Here is a 15887-nt window from a genome sequence, read left to right as displayed (position 1 = left end):
GGGAGTAGGACTCCTCATGGGGCGCGCCAAGGGTGGCCGGCCCCCTCCCCCTCCTCCACTCCTTTATATACGGGGAGGGAGGCACTCCCTAGAGACACAACAATTGATCCCTTGGATCTCTTAGCCGTGTGCGGCGCCCCCCTCCACCATAATCTACCTCGGCCATATCATAGTGGTGCTTAGGCGAAGCCCTGCGTCGATAGAACATCATCATCGTCACCATGCCGTCGTGCTGACGGAACTCTCCCTCAAAGCTCGCCTGGATCGGAGTTCGAGGGATGTCATCGAGTTGAACGTGTGCAGAACTCGAAGGTGCCGTGCGTTCGGTACTTGATCGGTCGGATCGTGAAGACGTACGACTACATCAACCGCGTTGTGCTAACGCTTACGCTTTCGGTCTATGAGGGTACGTGGACACACTCTCCCCTCTCGTTGTTATGCATCACCATGATCTTGCATGTGCGTAGGAATTTTTTTGAAATTACTACGTACCCCAACAACGACCTCCCCCCTAAAGACAACGACCGAGTCCACGGCGACCTTCGCAAGGTGGCCGAGCGGGGCTGACTCAAGTGCGGAGAACGAACATGTAGCAGAAGTAGCTGGGATGTCTAAAGTACCTGACTCGAGGTTCCTGGCAGCCACACGCAGCGCCGCCCGCTCAGAATGGGTAGAGCTGGGCCGTCCACGGGCCGGGCAGCGTCGATCCGAGCACTGCGACGAGATGTCGTCACTGGAGACAAGCTCGGCCGACGGGATGCCTTCGATCTCAAGAGCTCACCCGAACCACCCAACCATGTGGGTCGTCCACGCTTCTCCGATGACAGGCACTTTGGCGGGGGAAGACCTGGGGGCGATGATGACCACCACGGGCAGCATCGCCGCGGTCCTCGCCGCTCTCGCAACTCAGACCTGGAGGACGACGATGAAGACTTGAAGGAGCACTCTCTTACATGCACACACATTCGTTATTGTTTAGTTTGGCTTCATGCCTTTGGCCCTGTGGGTCTGTATAGAAACTTTTAATTGTTTTGCTACTCATGTTATAAACGCTGTAAGGGCTTCAGTTCATTAAAGCCGGACAAACGTCTGATTCCTAGAACATGCACACACGTGTTGCTTGTAAAAGGTCAATGTGCAATACTCCAAAATGATAAACTTGGGCCAAACATCATGCACTTTATTTTTCTGGGCTATGCTCATCATAACGTGTGCTTGTATAATGAAGTCTAAGGATACTATATTTTTTGACAGAGAGACATACCTAACACTTCTAGACGAGAAGCTCATGAGATTTCTGAATCTGCCATTCCAATAAAAAATTAGAAATGAACACATAATGATCTTATAGGGCAAGACAATTAATGAAGCTCCTGCTAGGAGTAAGATATAGAGATTGCAAAATCTTTTGACGATGATTTCAGTGGGTACCTAATGGATGCTAGTCCGAGCAGAAGCGCACCAACGGCGCCGAAAAGTTTGCTGACACTGACGATCGCGGCCGCACCACCGACGGGCGCCAATCCTTTTTTTCTTTCTTGAAAAGACGACGGGCGCCAATTCTACCACGCGCATGCAGGGCCGCTGCCGTCGTCACAGCATCGCGTGCCACCCAACCTGCCGCTACCAGCTTCCCAGGGCCGTTGCTCCGGAGTCCACGGAGCCCAGCCCGCTCGGACTTACCGTGCCGCCAATATTCACGTCCGCCATGAGCGCCGCCACGGTGCACTGTAACTAATATATTATGCAAATATTAGCTTTAGCTGGAGGAACCCTCTTGGCTCTTGCCCAGGACAACTAATGGGTGTGAGTGCCGACAGAGACGATGAATACAGTGGAAACGACCTTGCGTACGACGACGATGACATTCCTTGCCACACGTTTTCTTAGTACTACAACGCTCGAGCTAATTACAATTTGCGGTGCACTTAATGAGGCAACACGTATAGCTTAAGACTACAGAGAGTGTGGACAAAAGAGAGTACTCACATTAGTTACTTGACGAAACTAGCCAGTGTTGCTGGAAATTTGAACATACGGGCGAATGATCTATGACAAAGACGAGTGGGATAGCACTGGCCACGCAGGGGCAGTGTTGATGCCCAAATGAAGCAACCTATCATGCAGTTGATGTTTAAACCATCGGTATTTTCTGTGGCTAAACTATCGAGAGGCTCTAGTATTTCGCATGATCCATAGACTAGGCAGGTGTTTGTTAGGACGTCCATGAAATTAACCACCTACAAGTCTGATCGGTGACAAAGATAAGCAGGATGAAATTAGCCATGCAATCGAGGAGGCAATGCAGCAACTGTCCTATGCTTAAACCACCTCCAATAGTTGGTGACTAAAATAACAGGGTACCATCTGTTTCCTGTTGGAAAGCGTATTGCAGTTAGCTCAGGGTCTCTCATCCAAGTAGAACTACCGGAAAGGCGAGCAATGAAAGAGAAGAGCAGAGTGAAGATAGCCACATGTAATCTTTGAATCGTCTGGATCATTCACCAAACCTGGGAAGAATATACATGGCTCTCAATGTTCCCTGCCTTCTATTTTTAAAGGCACCAATTTAGCTATTTGCAAATCAGCAAAGTTACCATACTATGGCCCAGGTGAAAGACAAAAGAAAAGACAGAAAATCAACCGTGAAAATCCTATGCTTGCAAGTATTGACAATTTTGTATTAACTTGTGAAATTACCACCCCGTTAATTAATAGTCTCGAGACATTACAAAAGGCGGCACCATCAAAGTGTAAAGTCAAATTAGCTATTTTACCTGTAAGTACTTAGTAGGCTCGCGATGACGGTCCAATAATAGAATAGATGTTTAGGCATCGTGTCATATTTTTGCCGGTTGTGGCATTTTGTTTTAGGTTTTGCTTTTGCTTACATACCTCATATGAGATTCTTATTTAATAAAATGGTTGTGTGAATCGCTTGATACAGAAGCCAGGAGTAATCCTCTTTTCCGAAAAAATAGGCTCAGAAAATTACCATGTAAAAATATGTCGAGCCAACATTTGACCATCAACGCTCTTTTATCAATATAAACACCAGATTATCCTCCGGTGAGTTTCCCAAAAGGCTATCAGTGACAAGGAGGAGCAGGAGAAAAGCAGCCACGAAATTCCAGGATCAATGCACCATGTATCCCCAGCTCAAACCACTAACACTTTCGGCTCACTAAAATACCAAAGGCATGAGAGCCATTACATTTTAATAAGATCCAGATGAAGCTTTCATGCAGCTACCGCTGAAGCCCATATCCCACCAAACGATCTAAGGACGCAGCACCTCAAACTCTTCCACGCCTTACCTGACTCATGAAACTCTTGATTTGACCAAGTTAATGTGTGTCCTGAGCCCTGACTTGCTGTTGTCTTGAAGAAAAAACATATGCAGTTGATAAGTTCACCAGAAAGGGACTTTTCTCCGGTCCCTGTAGTCTGTTGAGCAAACTAATTAAAACCAGCCAACTAATTAAAAACAAAAAGGACAAGATATGTTTTATTCTTTCGACTAAACGAAAGACAAAAGTTAGATCTGCAAACTGATCACTTGGCTGAAATCCACCATGCAGATGAGGCATATGTCCACCCGGGTGCCCCTACACCCATATGAACAGTAAATTCAAAACAAAATAAAAAAAGTCTGAAATTTTGGGACATCAAACATGATCAAACTTTTAATGATCTTGTAAAGTTTCAGCTACAAATAACATTCCAGGAGCCCTCACCTAAAAAAATAAAATCACTGTTCTAAGTTTATATGCGCAGTGATTTTTTTTGTGAGGGCTCCACGAAAGTTATTTGCGGCTGAAACTTTGCAAGAACATCAAATCTTTGATCAAAGTTTCAGATTTTTTTTTTTTTGCGAATTTACTGTCCATGAGGGTGTAGGGGCACCCGGGGGCTGTTACACCTTTCTCATCTTGGGCGTTCTTGTGTACAACGACGAGTACGACTCTGCCATATTTTTTTTGCTTGTCGCATGCAAAAGTTCATCTTGAAAAAGTAGAAAAAGACCATTCTGGTTTACAATATATTCGGCTGTAATTTGCAGCCACCTATTTGAGCTGCTCGCCTTGTCAAAGGTTCTCATAGATCACAAGTGGCAGAGGATTGTGAACTTAGGGGATTCATTTGCAGAATCCCCGCTTCACATGGAGTAATGAGAGGGCGAAGCCCACAATGTGTAACCTTGATTATTTCTTATGCAACATCTTTACTTCATTATCCGACCATTGCACACTCCTCACCGATGACAGGGGGTTTGAAAAGTCGTAGAAGCTTTAAATTCGAGAAGTTTTGTCTTGCCTGCCGGGATTGGATGAGTTTGTCCAGAGCTTTTGCCATGAGCCAATGGGGCATTCCGAGCCATGTGGAATCTGTTCCATAAGCTGAAGCACAGGGGTGCGCACCTGGCCAAGTAGAGTAGAGGCTTTTTCTTGAAGGAAAAATCTCCACGCTGCTCTCGTCATCATCCTTCTTCTTGACAGCCCACAACTTACGGTGGGCGTGGCATTGGCTGACATGGGCGCTATTGCCTTTCAGCGTACCTTTGAGGTGGCGGAACACACACAATGGGAGGAGCTGCTCGAGTGTATTGCCCTACACACCCCCTCCCTAGAGCCCGACTCCTTGACCCGGTGCCTTGAGCCCAATGGCAGGTTCTCTACAAGGTCCCTGTACCAGGCGATTGTGCCCACTCCTGGTCCTACTGAGCCTTCAGTGATACGGGAGATCAAACTCCCCTTGAAAATCGGCGTATTCCTTTGGCAATGGGTTCGAGGACGTCTGCCTTTGGGCACGGAGGTGCGTAAGCGCAATGGCCCCGGGGACGGCCTCTATCCCATTTGCATTGTACCCGAAGACTCCGACCACATTTTCTTCCAGTGCCCTGCGGCGCAGTTCCTATGGAGCTACTTTCGGGAGGTTGTTGGGGGCGTTTGGTGCCATGACAACCTTCCAGACTTGTTTGGGGAGATCCTTACGCTCCCCATCTCTAGACGTGCCTGAAGGAAATATGCTCTAGAGGCAATAATAATGTTATTATTTATTTCCTTATATCATGATAAATGTTTATTATTCATGCTAGAATTGTATTAACTGGAAACATAATACATGTGTGAATACATAGACAAACAGTATGTCACTAGTATGCCTCTACTTGACTAGCTCGTTGAATCAAAGATGGTTAAGTTTCCTAGCCATAGACATGAGTTGTCATTTGATTAACGGGATCACATCATTAGAGAATGATGTGATTGACTTGACCCATTCCGTTAGCATAGCATTTGATCGTTTAGTTTGTTGCTATTGCTTTCTTCATGACTTATACATGTTCCTATGACTATGAGATTATGCAACTCCCGTTTATCGGAGGAACACTTTGTGTGCTACCAAACGTCACAACGTAACTGGGTGATTATAAAGGTGCTCTACAGGTGTCTCCGAAGGTACTTGTTGGGTTGGCGTATTTTGATATTAGGATTTGTCACTCCGATTGTCGGAGAGGTATCTCTGGGCCCACTCGGTAATACACATCACTTAAGCCTTGCAAGCATTGCAACTAATGAGTTAGTTGCGGGATGATGTGTTACGGAACGAGTAAAGAGACTTGCCGGTAACGAGATTGAACTAGGTATTGAGATACCGACGATCGAATCTCGGGCAAGTAAACATACCGATGACAAAGGGAACAACGTATGTTGTTATGCGGTTTGACCGATAAAGATCTTCGTAGAATATGTAGGAGCCAATATGAGCATCCAGGTTCCGCTATTGGTTATTGACCGGAGACGTGTCTCGGTCATGTCTATATAGTTCTCGAACCCGTAGGGTCCGCACGCTTAAAGTTAGATGACGGTTATATTATGAGTTTATGTGTTTTGATGTACCGAAGGAGTTCGGAGTCCCAGATGAGATCGGGGACATGACGAGGAGTCTCGAAATGGTTGAGATGTAAAGATCGATATATTGGACGACTATATTCAGACATCGGAAAGGTTCCGAGTGATTCGGATATTTTCGGAAGTACCGGGGAGTTACGGGAATTCGTATTGGGCCTTAATGGGCCATACGGTAAAGGAGAGAAAGGCCTCAAAGGGTGGCCGCACCCCTCCCCATGGGCTGGTCCGAATTGGACTAGGGAGGGGGGGGGGCCCCCTTCCTTCCTTCTCCTTTTCCCTTCCCTTTCCTTCCCTCCTACTCCTACTACTTGGAAGGGCTTCTACTAGGAAAAAGGGAATCCTACTCCCGGTGGGAGTAGGACTCCCCTAGGGCGCGCTGCTACGTCTTGAGCTTGCATTGGTTTTCCCCGAAGAGGAAGGGATGATGTAGTAGAGTAGCGTAAGTATTTCCCTCAGTTTTTGAGAACCAAGGTATCAATCCAGTAGGAGGCCACGCTCAAGTCCCTCGTACCTGCGCAAAACGATAGCTACTCGCAACCAACGCGATTAGGGGTTGTCAATCCCTTCAGGTCACTTACGAGAGTGAGATCTGATAGATATAATATTTTTGGTACTTTTGGTATAAAGATGCAAAGTAAAAAGTAAAGGCAAAGTAAAATGCAAAGCAAGATTAAAGTAATGGAGATTGATATGATGAGAATAGACCCGGGGGCCATAGGTTTCACTAGTGGCTTCTCTCAAGAGCATAAGTATTCTACGGTGGGTGAACAAATTACTGTTGAGCAATTGACAGAACTGAGCATAGTTATGAGAATATCTAGGCATGATCATGTATATAGGCATCACATCCGTGACAAGTAGACCGAAACGATTCTGCATCTACTACTATTACTCCACTCATCGACTGCTATCCAGCATGCATCTAGAGTATTAAGTTAAAAACAGAGTAACGCCTTAAGCAAGATGACATGATGTAGAGAGATAAATTCATGCAATATGAAATAAACCCCATCTTGTTATTCTCGATGACAATGATACAATACGTGCCTTGCTGCCCCTTCTGTCACTGGGAAAGTACACCGCAAGATCGAACCCAAAGCTAAGCACTTCTCCCATGGCAAGAATTACCAATCTAGTTAGCCAAACCAAACGGATAATACGAAGAGACTTGCAAAGATAACCAATCATACATAAAAGAATTCAGAGAAGATTCAAATATTATTCATAGATAGACTTGATCATAAACCCACAATTCATCGGTCTCAACAAACACACCGCAAAAAGAAGATTACATCGAATGGATCTCCACAAGAGAGGGGGAGAACTTTGTATTGAGATTCAAAGAGAGAGAAGAAGCCATCTAGCTACTAACTATGGATCCGAAGGTCTGAGGTAAACTACTCACACTTCATCGGAGGGGCTAGGATGATGTAGAAGCCCTCCGTGATGACGGCCCTCTTCTGGCGGGGCTCCGGAACAGGCCCCAAGATGGGATCTCGTGGATACAGAAAGTTGCGGTGGTGGAATTAGGTTTTTGGCTCCCTATTCTGATCGTTTGGGGGTACGTAGGTATATATAGGAGGAAGGAGTACGTCGGTGGAGCACCGAGGGGCCCACGAGGCAGGGGGGCGCGCCCTAGGGGGGGCGCCCCCCACCCTCGTGACCTCCTCTTTGACTCCTTGGAGTAGGGTCCAAGTCTCCTGGATCAGATTCGGTGAGAAAATCACGTTCCCGAAGGTTTTATTCCGTTTGGACTCCATTTGATATTCTGTTTCTCCGAAACACTGAAATAGGTAAAAAAACTGCAATTCTGAGCAGGGCCTCCAGTTAATAGGTTAGTCCCAAAAATAATATAAAAGTGGAAAATAAAGCCCAATATAGTCCAAAACAGTAGATAATATAGCATGGAGCAATCAAAAATTATAGATACGTTGGAGACGTATCAGGCATCCCCAAGCTTAATTCCTGCTCGTCCTCGAGTAGGTAAATGATAAAAAGAGAATTTTTGATGCGGAGTGCTACTTGGCATAATTTCAATGCAAATCTTCTTAACTGTGATATGAATATTCAGACTAGAAAGATTCAAGACAAAAGTTTATATTGACATAAAAATAATAATACTTCAAGCATACTAACAAAGCAATTATGTCTTCTCAAAATAATATGGCCAAAGAAAGTTATCCCTACAAAATCATATAGTCTGGCTATGGTCCATCTTCATCACACAAAGTATTTAAATCATGCACAACTCCGATGACAAGCCAAGCAATTGTTTCATACTCTAACTTTTTCAAAAAAATTTCAATCTTCACGCAATACATGAGCGTGAGCCATGGATATAGCACTATAGGTGGAATAGAATGGTGGTTGTGGAGAAGACAAAAAGAAGGGGAAGATAGTCTCACATCAACTAGGCGTATCAACGGGCTATGGAGATGCCCATCAATAGATATCAATGTGAGTGAGTAGGGATTGCCATGCAACGGATGCACTAGAGCTATAAATGTATGAAAGCTCAAAATGAAACTAAGTGGGTGTGCATCCAACTTGCTTGCTCATGAAGACCTAGGGCAATTTGAGAAAGCCCATCATTGGAATATACAAGCCAAGTTCTATAATGTAAAATTCCCACTAGTATATGAAAGTGATAACATGAGAGACTCTCTACTATGAAGATCATGGTGCTACTTTGAAGCACAAGTGTGGTAAAAGGATAGTAGCATTGCCCCTTTTTATTTATTTTCTTTTTTTTGGGCCTTATTTTTTTGGCCTTTCTTTTTTTTTCTCTTCTTATATTTTTTTTTATTGGGACAATGCTCTATTAAATGATGATCATCACACTTTTATTTATTTACAACTCAATGATTACAACTCGATTCTAAAACAAAGTATGACTCTATATGGATGCCTACGGCGGTGTACCAGGATATGCAATGAATCAAGAGTGACAAGTATGAAAAAATTATGAACGGTGGCTTTGCCACAAATACTATGTCCACTACATGATCATGCTAAGCAATATGACAATGATGAATGTGTCATGATGAACTATATGGTGGAAAGTTGCATGGCAATATATCTCGGAATGACTATGGAAATGCCATAATAGGTAGGTATGGTGGCTGTTTTGAGGAAGGTATGTGGTAGGTGTATGATACCGGCGAAAGGTGCGCGGTATTAGAGAGGCTAGCAAAGGTGGAAGGGTGAGAGTGCGTATGATCCATGGACTCAACATTAGTCATAAAGAACTCATATACTTATTGCAAAAATCTAGAAGTTATCAAAGCAAAGTATTACGCACATGCTCCTAGGGGGATAGATTGGTAGGAAAATACCATCGCTCGTCCCCGACCGCCACTCATAAGGACGACAATCAATAAATAAATCATGCTCCGACTTCATCACATAACGGTTCACCATACGTGCATGCTATGGGAATCACAAACTTTAACACAAGTATTCTTTAAATTCACAACTACTCAACTAGCATGACTTTAATATTATCACCTCCATATCTCAAAACAAATATCATGCTTCAATCTTTTCTTAGTATTCAACACACTCAAAAGAAAGTTTCACAAATCTTGAATACCAAGCATATTATTATTAAGCAAATTACCATGCTTTTAAGACTCTCAAAATAATTTAAGTGAAGCATGAGAGATCAATAGTTTCTTTAAAACAAATCCACCACCGTGCTCTAAAAGATCTAAGTGAAGCACATAGAGCAAAATTATTTAGCTCAAAAGATATAAGTGAAGCACATAGAGCAAAATTATCTAGCTCAAAAGATATAAGTGAAGCACATAGAGCAAAACTACTTAGCTCAAAAGATATAAGTGAAGCACATAGAGTATTCTATCAAAAGGTGTGTACAGCGAAGATGATTGTGGCATACTAACAAACAAAGACACAAATAATACAAGACGCTCCAAGCAAAATACATATCATGTTGGTGAATAAAAATATAGCTCCAAGTAAATTACCGATGGAAGTGGACGAAAGAGGGGATGCCTTCCGGGGCATCCCCAAGATTTGACTCTTTGGTGTCCTCGGATTATCTTGGGTGCCATGGGCATCCCCAAGCTTAGGCTCTTGCCACTCCTTGTTCCATGATCCATCGAAAGAATTCACCCAAAACTTGAAAACTTCACAACACAAAACTCAAGATAGAAAACTCGTGAGCTCCGTTAGAGAAAGAAAACAAAAGACCACTTCAAGGTACTGTAATGAACTCATTATTTATTTATAATGATGTTAAACCTACTATATTCCAACTTATCTATGGATTATAAACTATTTTACTAACCATAGATTCATCAAAATAAGCAAACAACACACGAAAAACAGAATCTGTCAAAAACAGAACAGTCTGTAGTAATCTGTAGCTAGCTCAAGATCTGGAACCCCAAAAATTCTAAAATAAATTGCTGTACGTGAGGAATTTATCTATTAATCATCTGCAAAAATAATTAACTAAATATCACTCTTCAAATAAAAATGACAGCAGTTCTCATGAGCGCTAAAGTTTCTGTTTTTTACAGCAAGTTCAACAAGACTTTCCCCAAGTCTTCCCAATGGTTCTACTTGGCACAAACACTAATTAAACAAAAAAACACAAACAAAACAGAGGCTAAATAATTTATTTATTACTAAGAAGGAGCAAAAATCAAGGAATAAAAATAAAATTGGGTTGCCTCCCAACAAGCGCTATCGTTTAACGCCCCTAGCTAGGCATAAAAGCGAGGATAGATCTAGGTATTGCCATCTTTGGTAGGCAATCCATAAGTGGATCTCATGATAGTTTCATATGGCAATTTTATTTTCTTTCTTGGAAAGTGTTCCATGCGCTTTTTTAATGGAAATTGAAATCTAATATTCCCTTCCTTCATATCAATAATCGCACCAACCGTTCTACGGAAAGGTCTACCAAGAATAATAGGGCAAGAAGGATTGCAATCTATATCAAGAACAATGAAATCTACAGGCACATAATTCCTATTTTCAACAATAATAACATCATTAATCCTTCCCATAGGTTTCTTAATAGTGGAATCCGCAAGATGCAAGTTTAGAGAGCAATCATCAAAATCGCGGAAATCTAGTAAATCACACAAAGTCTTGGGAATAGTAGAGACACTAGCACCCAAATCACACAAAGCATAAAACTCATGATCTTTAATTTTAATTTTAATAGTTGGTTCCCACTCATCATAGAGTTTTCTAGGAATGGAAACTTTCAACTCAAGTTTTTCTTCATAAGATTGCATCAAGGCATCAACAATATGTTCGGTGAAGGCTTTATTTTGACTATAAGCATGTGGAGAATTTAGCACGGATTGGAACAAGGAAATACAATCAATTAAAGAGCAACTTTCATAATTAAATTCCTTGAAATCCAATATTGTGGGTTTAGCAACATCTAGATTTTTATTTCTTTCAATCCCACTTTCATCAATTTCATCATTAAGATCTAAATACTCTGAATTTTTAGAACGCCTTCTAGGTAAAGGAAGATCATATTCAGTTTCATCAAGATTCATTTTGCAAAACAAAGATTTAATAGGGGACACATCAATAACTTTTAGATCTTCATCTTGATTTTCATAGGAATTGGAAGAACACGCTTTAATAAAGGCATCTTTGGAAGCACGCATCCTAGCGGTTCTTTCCTTGCACTCATCAATGGAAATTCTCATGGTTTTGAGAGACTCATTGATATCATGCTTAGGAGGAATAGATCTAAGCTTTAAAGAATCAACCTCAAGAGAAATTCTATCAACGTTCCTAGCCAAATCATCAACTTTAAGCAATTTCTCTTCAAGCAAAGCATTAAAATTCTTTTGTGAATTCATAAACTCTTTAACACTATTCTCAAATTCAGAGGGCATCTTATTATAATTTCCATAAGAGTTGTTGTAGGAATTCCCATAATTATTAGAAGGATTACTAGGATATGGCCTAGGATTAAAATTCCCTCTATAAGCGTTATTACCAAAATTATTCCTACCAACAAAATTCACATCCATAGATTCATTGTTATTCTCAATCAAAGTGGACAAAGGCATATCATTAGGATCAGAAGAAACACTCTTAGTAGCAAATAATTTCATAAGTTCATCCATCTTTCCACTCAACACATTGATTTCTTCTATCGCATGCACTTTTTTATTAGAAGATCTTTCAGTATGCCATTGAGAATAATTAACCATAATATTATCTAGGAGTTTAGTAGCATCTCCTAAAGTGATTTCCATAAAAGTGCCTCCCTCGGCCGAATCTAAAAGATTTCTAGAAGCAAAATTCAATCCGGCATAAAAAATTTGTATAATCATCCACAAATTCAAACCATGAGTAGGGCAATTACGTATCATTAATTTCATTCTCTCCCAAGCTTGTGCAACATGTTCATGATCAAGTTGTTTAAAGTTCATAATATCGTTTCTAAGAGAGATGATCTTAGCAGGAGGAAAATACTTAGAGATAAAAGCATCTTTGCACTTGTTCCATGAATCAATACTATTTTTAGGCAAAGACGAAAACCAAGATTTAGCACGACCTCTAAGCGAAAAAGGAAATAGCTTCAATTTAACGACATCATTATTGACATCTTTTTTCTTTTGCATATCACATAAATCAACGAAGCTATTCATATGAGTAGCGGCATCTTCACTAGGAAGGCCGGCGAATTGATCTTTCATAACAAGATTCAACAAAGCAGTATTAATTTCACAAGATTCAGCATCGGTAAGATGAGCAATCGGAGTGCTAAGGAAATCATTATTATTGGTATTGGTGAAGTCACACAATTTGGTAGTATCTTGAGCCATCGCGACAAACAAGCAATCTAACACACAAGCAAGAAAAAAGCAAGCGGGCAAAAGAGGCAAATAGAGAGGGAGGATAGAGAGAGAGAGAGAGGGCGAATAAAACGGCAAGGGTGAAGTGGGGGAGAGGAAAACGAGAGGCAAATGGCAAATAATGTAATGCGAGAGATAGGGATTGTGATGGGTACTTGGTATGTTGACTTTTGCGTAGACTCCCCGGCAACGGCGCTAGAAATCCTTCTTGCTATGTCTTGAGCTTGCATTGGTTTTCCCCGAAGAGGAAGGGATGATGCAGCAGAGTAGCGTAAGTATTTCCCTCAGTTTTTGAGAACCAAGGTATCAATCCAGTAGGAGGCCACACTCAAGTTCCTCGTACCTGTGCAAAACGATAGCTACTCGCAACCAACGCGATTAGGGGTTGTCAATCCCTTCACGATCACTTACGAGAGCTAGATCTGATAGACATACTATTTTTGGTATAAAGATGCAAAGTAAAAAGAAAAGGCAAAGTAAAAAGCAAAGCAAGATTAAAGTAATGGAGATTGATATGATGAGGATAGACCCGGGGGCCATAGGTTTCACTAGTGGCTTCTCCCAAGAGCATAAGTATTCTACGGTGGGTGAACAAATTACTATTGAGCAATTGACAGAATTGAGCATAGTTATGAGAATATCTACGCATGATCATGTATATAGGCATCACGTCCGTGACAAGTAGACCGAAACGATTCTGCATCTACTACTATTACTCCACTCATCGACCGCTATCCAGCATGCATCTAGAGTATTAAGTTAAAAAACAGAGTAACGCCTTAAGCAAGATGACATGATGTAGAGAGATAATTCATGCAGTATGAAATAAACCCCATCTTGTTATCCTCGATGGCAACGATACAATACGTGCCTTGCTGCCCCTTCTGTCACTGGGAAAGGACACCGCAAGATCGAACCCAAAGCTAAGCACTTCTCCCATGGCAAGAATTACCAATCTAGTTGGCCAAACCAAACGGATAATTCAAAGAGACTTGCAAAGATAACCAATCATACATAAAAGAATTCAGAGAAGATTCAAATATTATTCATAGATAGACTTGATCATAAACCCACAATTTATCGCTCTCAACAAACACACTGCAAAAAGAAGATTACATCGAATAGATCTCCACAAGAGAGGGGGAGAACTTTGTATTGAGATTCAAAGAGAGAGAAGAAGCCATCTACCTACTAACTATGGACCCGAAGGTCTGAGGTAAACTACTCACACTTCATCAGAGGGGCTAGGATGATGTACAAGCCCTCCGTGATGACGTCCCTCTTCTGGCGGAGCTCCGGAACAGGCCGCAAGATGGGATCTCGTGGATACAGAAAGTTGCGGCGGTGGAATTAGGTTTTTGGCTCCCTGTTCTAATCGTTTGGGGGTACGTAGGTATATATAGGAGGAAGGAGTACGTCGGTGGAGCACCGAGGGGCCCACGAGGCAGGGGGCGCGCCCCCCACCCTTGTGACCTCCTCTTTGACTCCTTGGAGTAGGGTCCAAGTCTCCTGGATCACGTTCGGTGAGAAAATCACGTTCCCGAAGGTTTTATTCCGTTTGGACTCCATTTGATATTCTGTTTCTCCGAAACACTGAAATAGGCAAAAAACAACAATTCTGGGTTGGGCCTCCGGTTTATAGGTTAGTCCCAAAAATAATACAAAAGTGGAAAATAAAGCCCAATATAGTCCAAAACAGTAGATAGTATAGCATGGAGCAATCAAAAATTATAGATACGTTGGAGACGTATCACACGCCATAGAGAGGGCCGACCCTCCCCTCCTCCACTCCTTTATATACGGGGGCAGGGGGCACCCCAAAGACACAACAATTGATCTCTTGATCTCTTAGCTGTGTGCGGTGCCCCCCTCCACCATAATCCACGTCGGTCATATCGTAGCAATGCTTAGGCGAAGCCCTGCATCGGTAGAACATCATCATCGTCACCACGCCGTCGTGCTGACGGAACTCTCCCTCAAAGCTCGACTGGATCGGAGTTCGAGGGACGTCATCGAGTTGAACGTGTGCAGAACTTGGAGGTGCCGTGCGTTCGATACTTGATCGGTCGGATCATGAAGACGTACGACTACATCAACCGCGTTGTGCTAACGCTTCCGCTTTCGGTCTACGAGGGTACGTAGACAACACTCTCCCCTCTCGTTGCTATGCATCACCATGATCTTGCGTGTGCCTAGGAATTTTTTTGAAATTACTACGTTCCCCAACAGTGGCATCCGAGCCTGGTTTTATGCGTTGATGTTATATGCACGAGTAGAACACAAGTGAGTTGTGGGCGATACAAGTCATACTGCTTACCAACATGTTATACTTTGGTTCGGCGGTATTGTTGGATGATGCGGCCCAGACTGACATTACGCGTACGCTGACGCGAGACTGGTTCTACCAACGTGCTCTGCACACAGGTGGCTGGCGGGTGTCAGTTTCTCCAACTTTAGTTGAACCGAGTGTGGCTACGCCCGGTCCTTGCGAAGGTTAAAATAGCACCAACTTGACAAACTATCATTGTGGTTTTGATGCGTAGGTAAGAACTGTTCTTGCTCATCCCATAGCAGTCACATAAAACTTGCAACAACAAAGTAGAGGACGTCTAACTTGTTTTTGCAGGGCATGTTGTGATGAGATATGGTCAAGACATGATGAGATATAAGTTGTTGTATGAGATGATCATGTTTTGTTGAAGTTATTGGCAATTGGCAGAAGCCTTATGGTTGTCTCTTTATTGCATAAGATGCAAGTGCCAAATAATTGCTTTACTTTATCGCTATGCGATAGCAATAGTTGCAAGAGCAATAGTTGGAGAGACGACCATGTGACGACACATTGATATAGATCAAGATGATGGAGATCATGATGTCATGCCGGTGACGATGGAGATCATGAGGATGCTTTGGAGATAGAGATCAAAGGCACAAGATGATGATGGCCATATCATGTCACATATTTTGATTGCATGTGATGTTTATCTTTTATACATCTTACTTTGCTTAGTTATGACGGTAGCATTATAAGATGATCTCTCACTAAATTTCAAGGTAAAAGTGTTCTCCCTGAGTATGCACCGTTGCCAAAGTTCGTCGTGCCCAGACACCACCT

At 42.4% G+C, this 15887-nt stretch overlaps 1 long non-coding RNA gene across 1 annotated transcript in view; it reads right to left on the bottom strand.

The window, feature by feature from the left end:
• Positions 1 to 1695, bottom strand: part of LOC119272263 — a 15453-nt gene extending 13758 nt beyond the window's left edge. Inside the window, exons 1-2 of the long non-coding RNA XR_005134725.1 lie at positions 1432 to 1695; positions 1265 to 1303 (exon numbers count right to left, since the gene is read on the bottom strand). This is a non-coding gene — a long non-coding RNA (uncharacterized LOC119272263). The remainder of the gene's footprint in view (positions 1 to 1264; positions 1304 to 1431) is intronic.
• Between the last annotated feature and the right edge of the window lie 14192 nt (positions 1696 to 15887).

This window comes from Triticum dicoccoides, chromosome 3A (genome assembly GCF_002162155.2).
Source record: "Triticum dicoccoides isolate Atlit2015 ecotype Zavitan chromosome 3A, WEW_v2.0, whole genome shotgun sequence".
NCBI lineage: Eukaryota > Viridiplantae > Streptophyta > Magnoliopsida > Poales > Poaceae > Triticum > Triticum dicoccoides.
The sequence above is the reverse complement of the archived record's forward strand: the minus strand, read 5'-3'. Positions and strand labels throughout refer to the sequence as shown.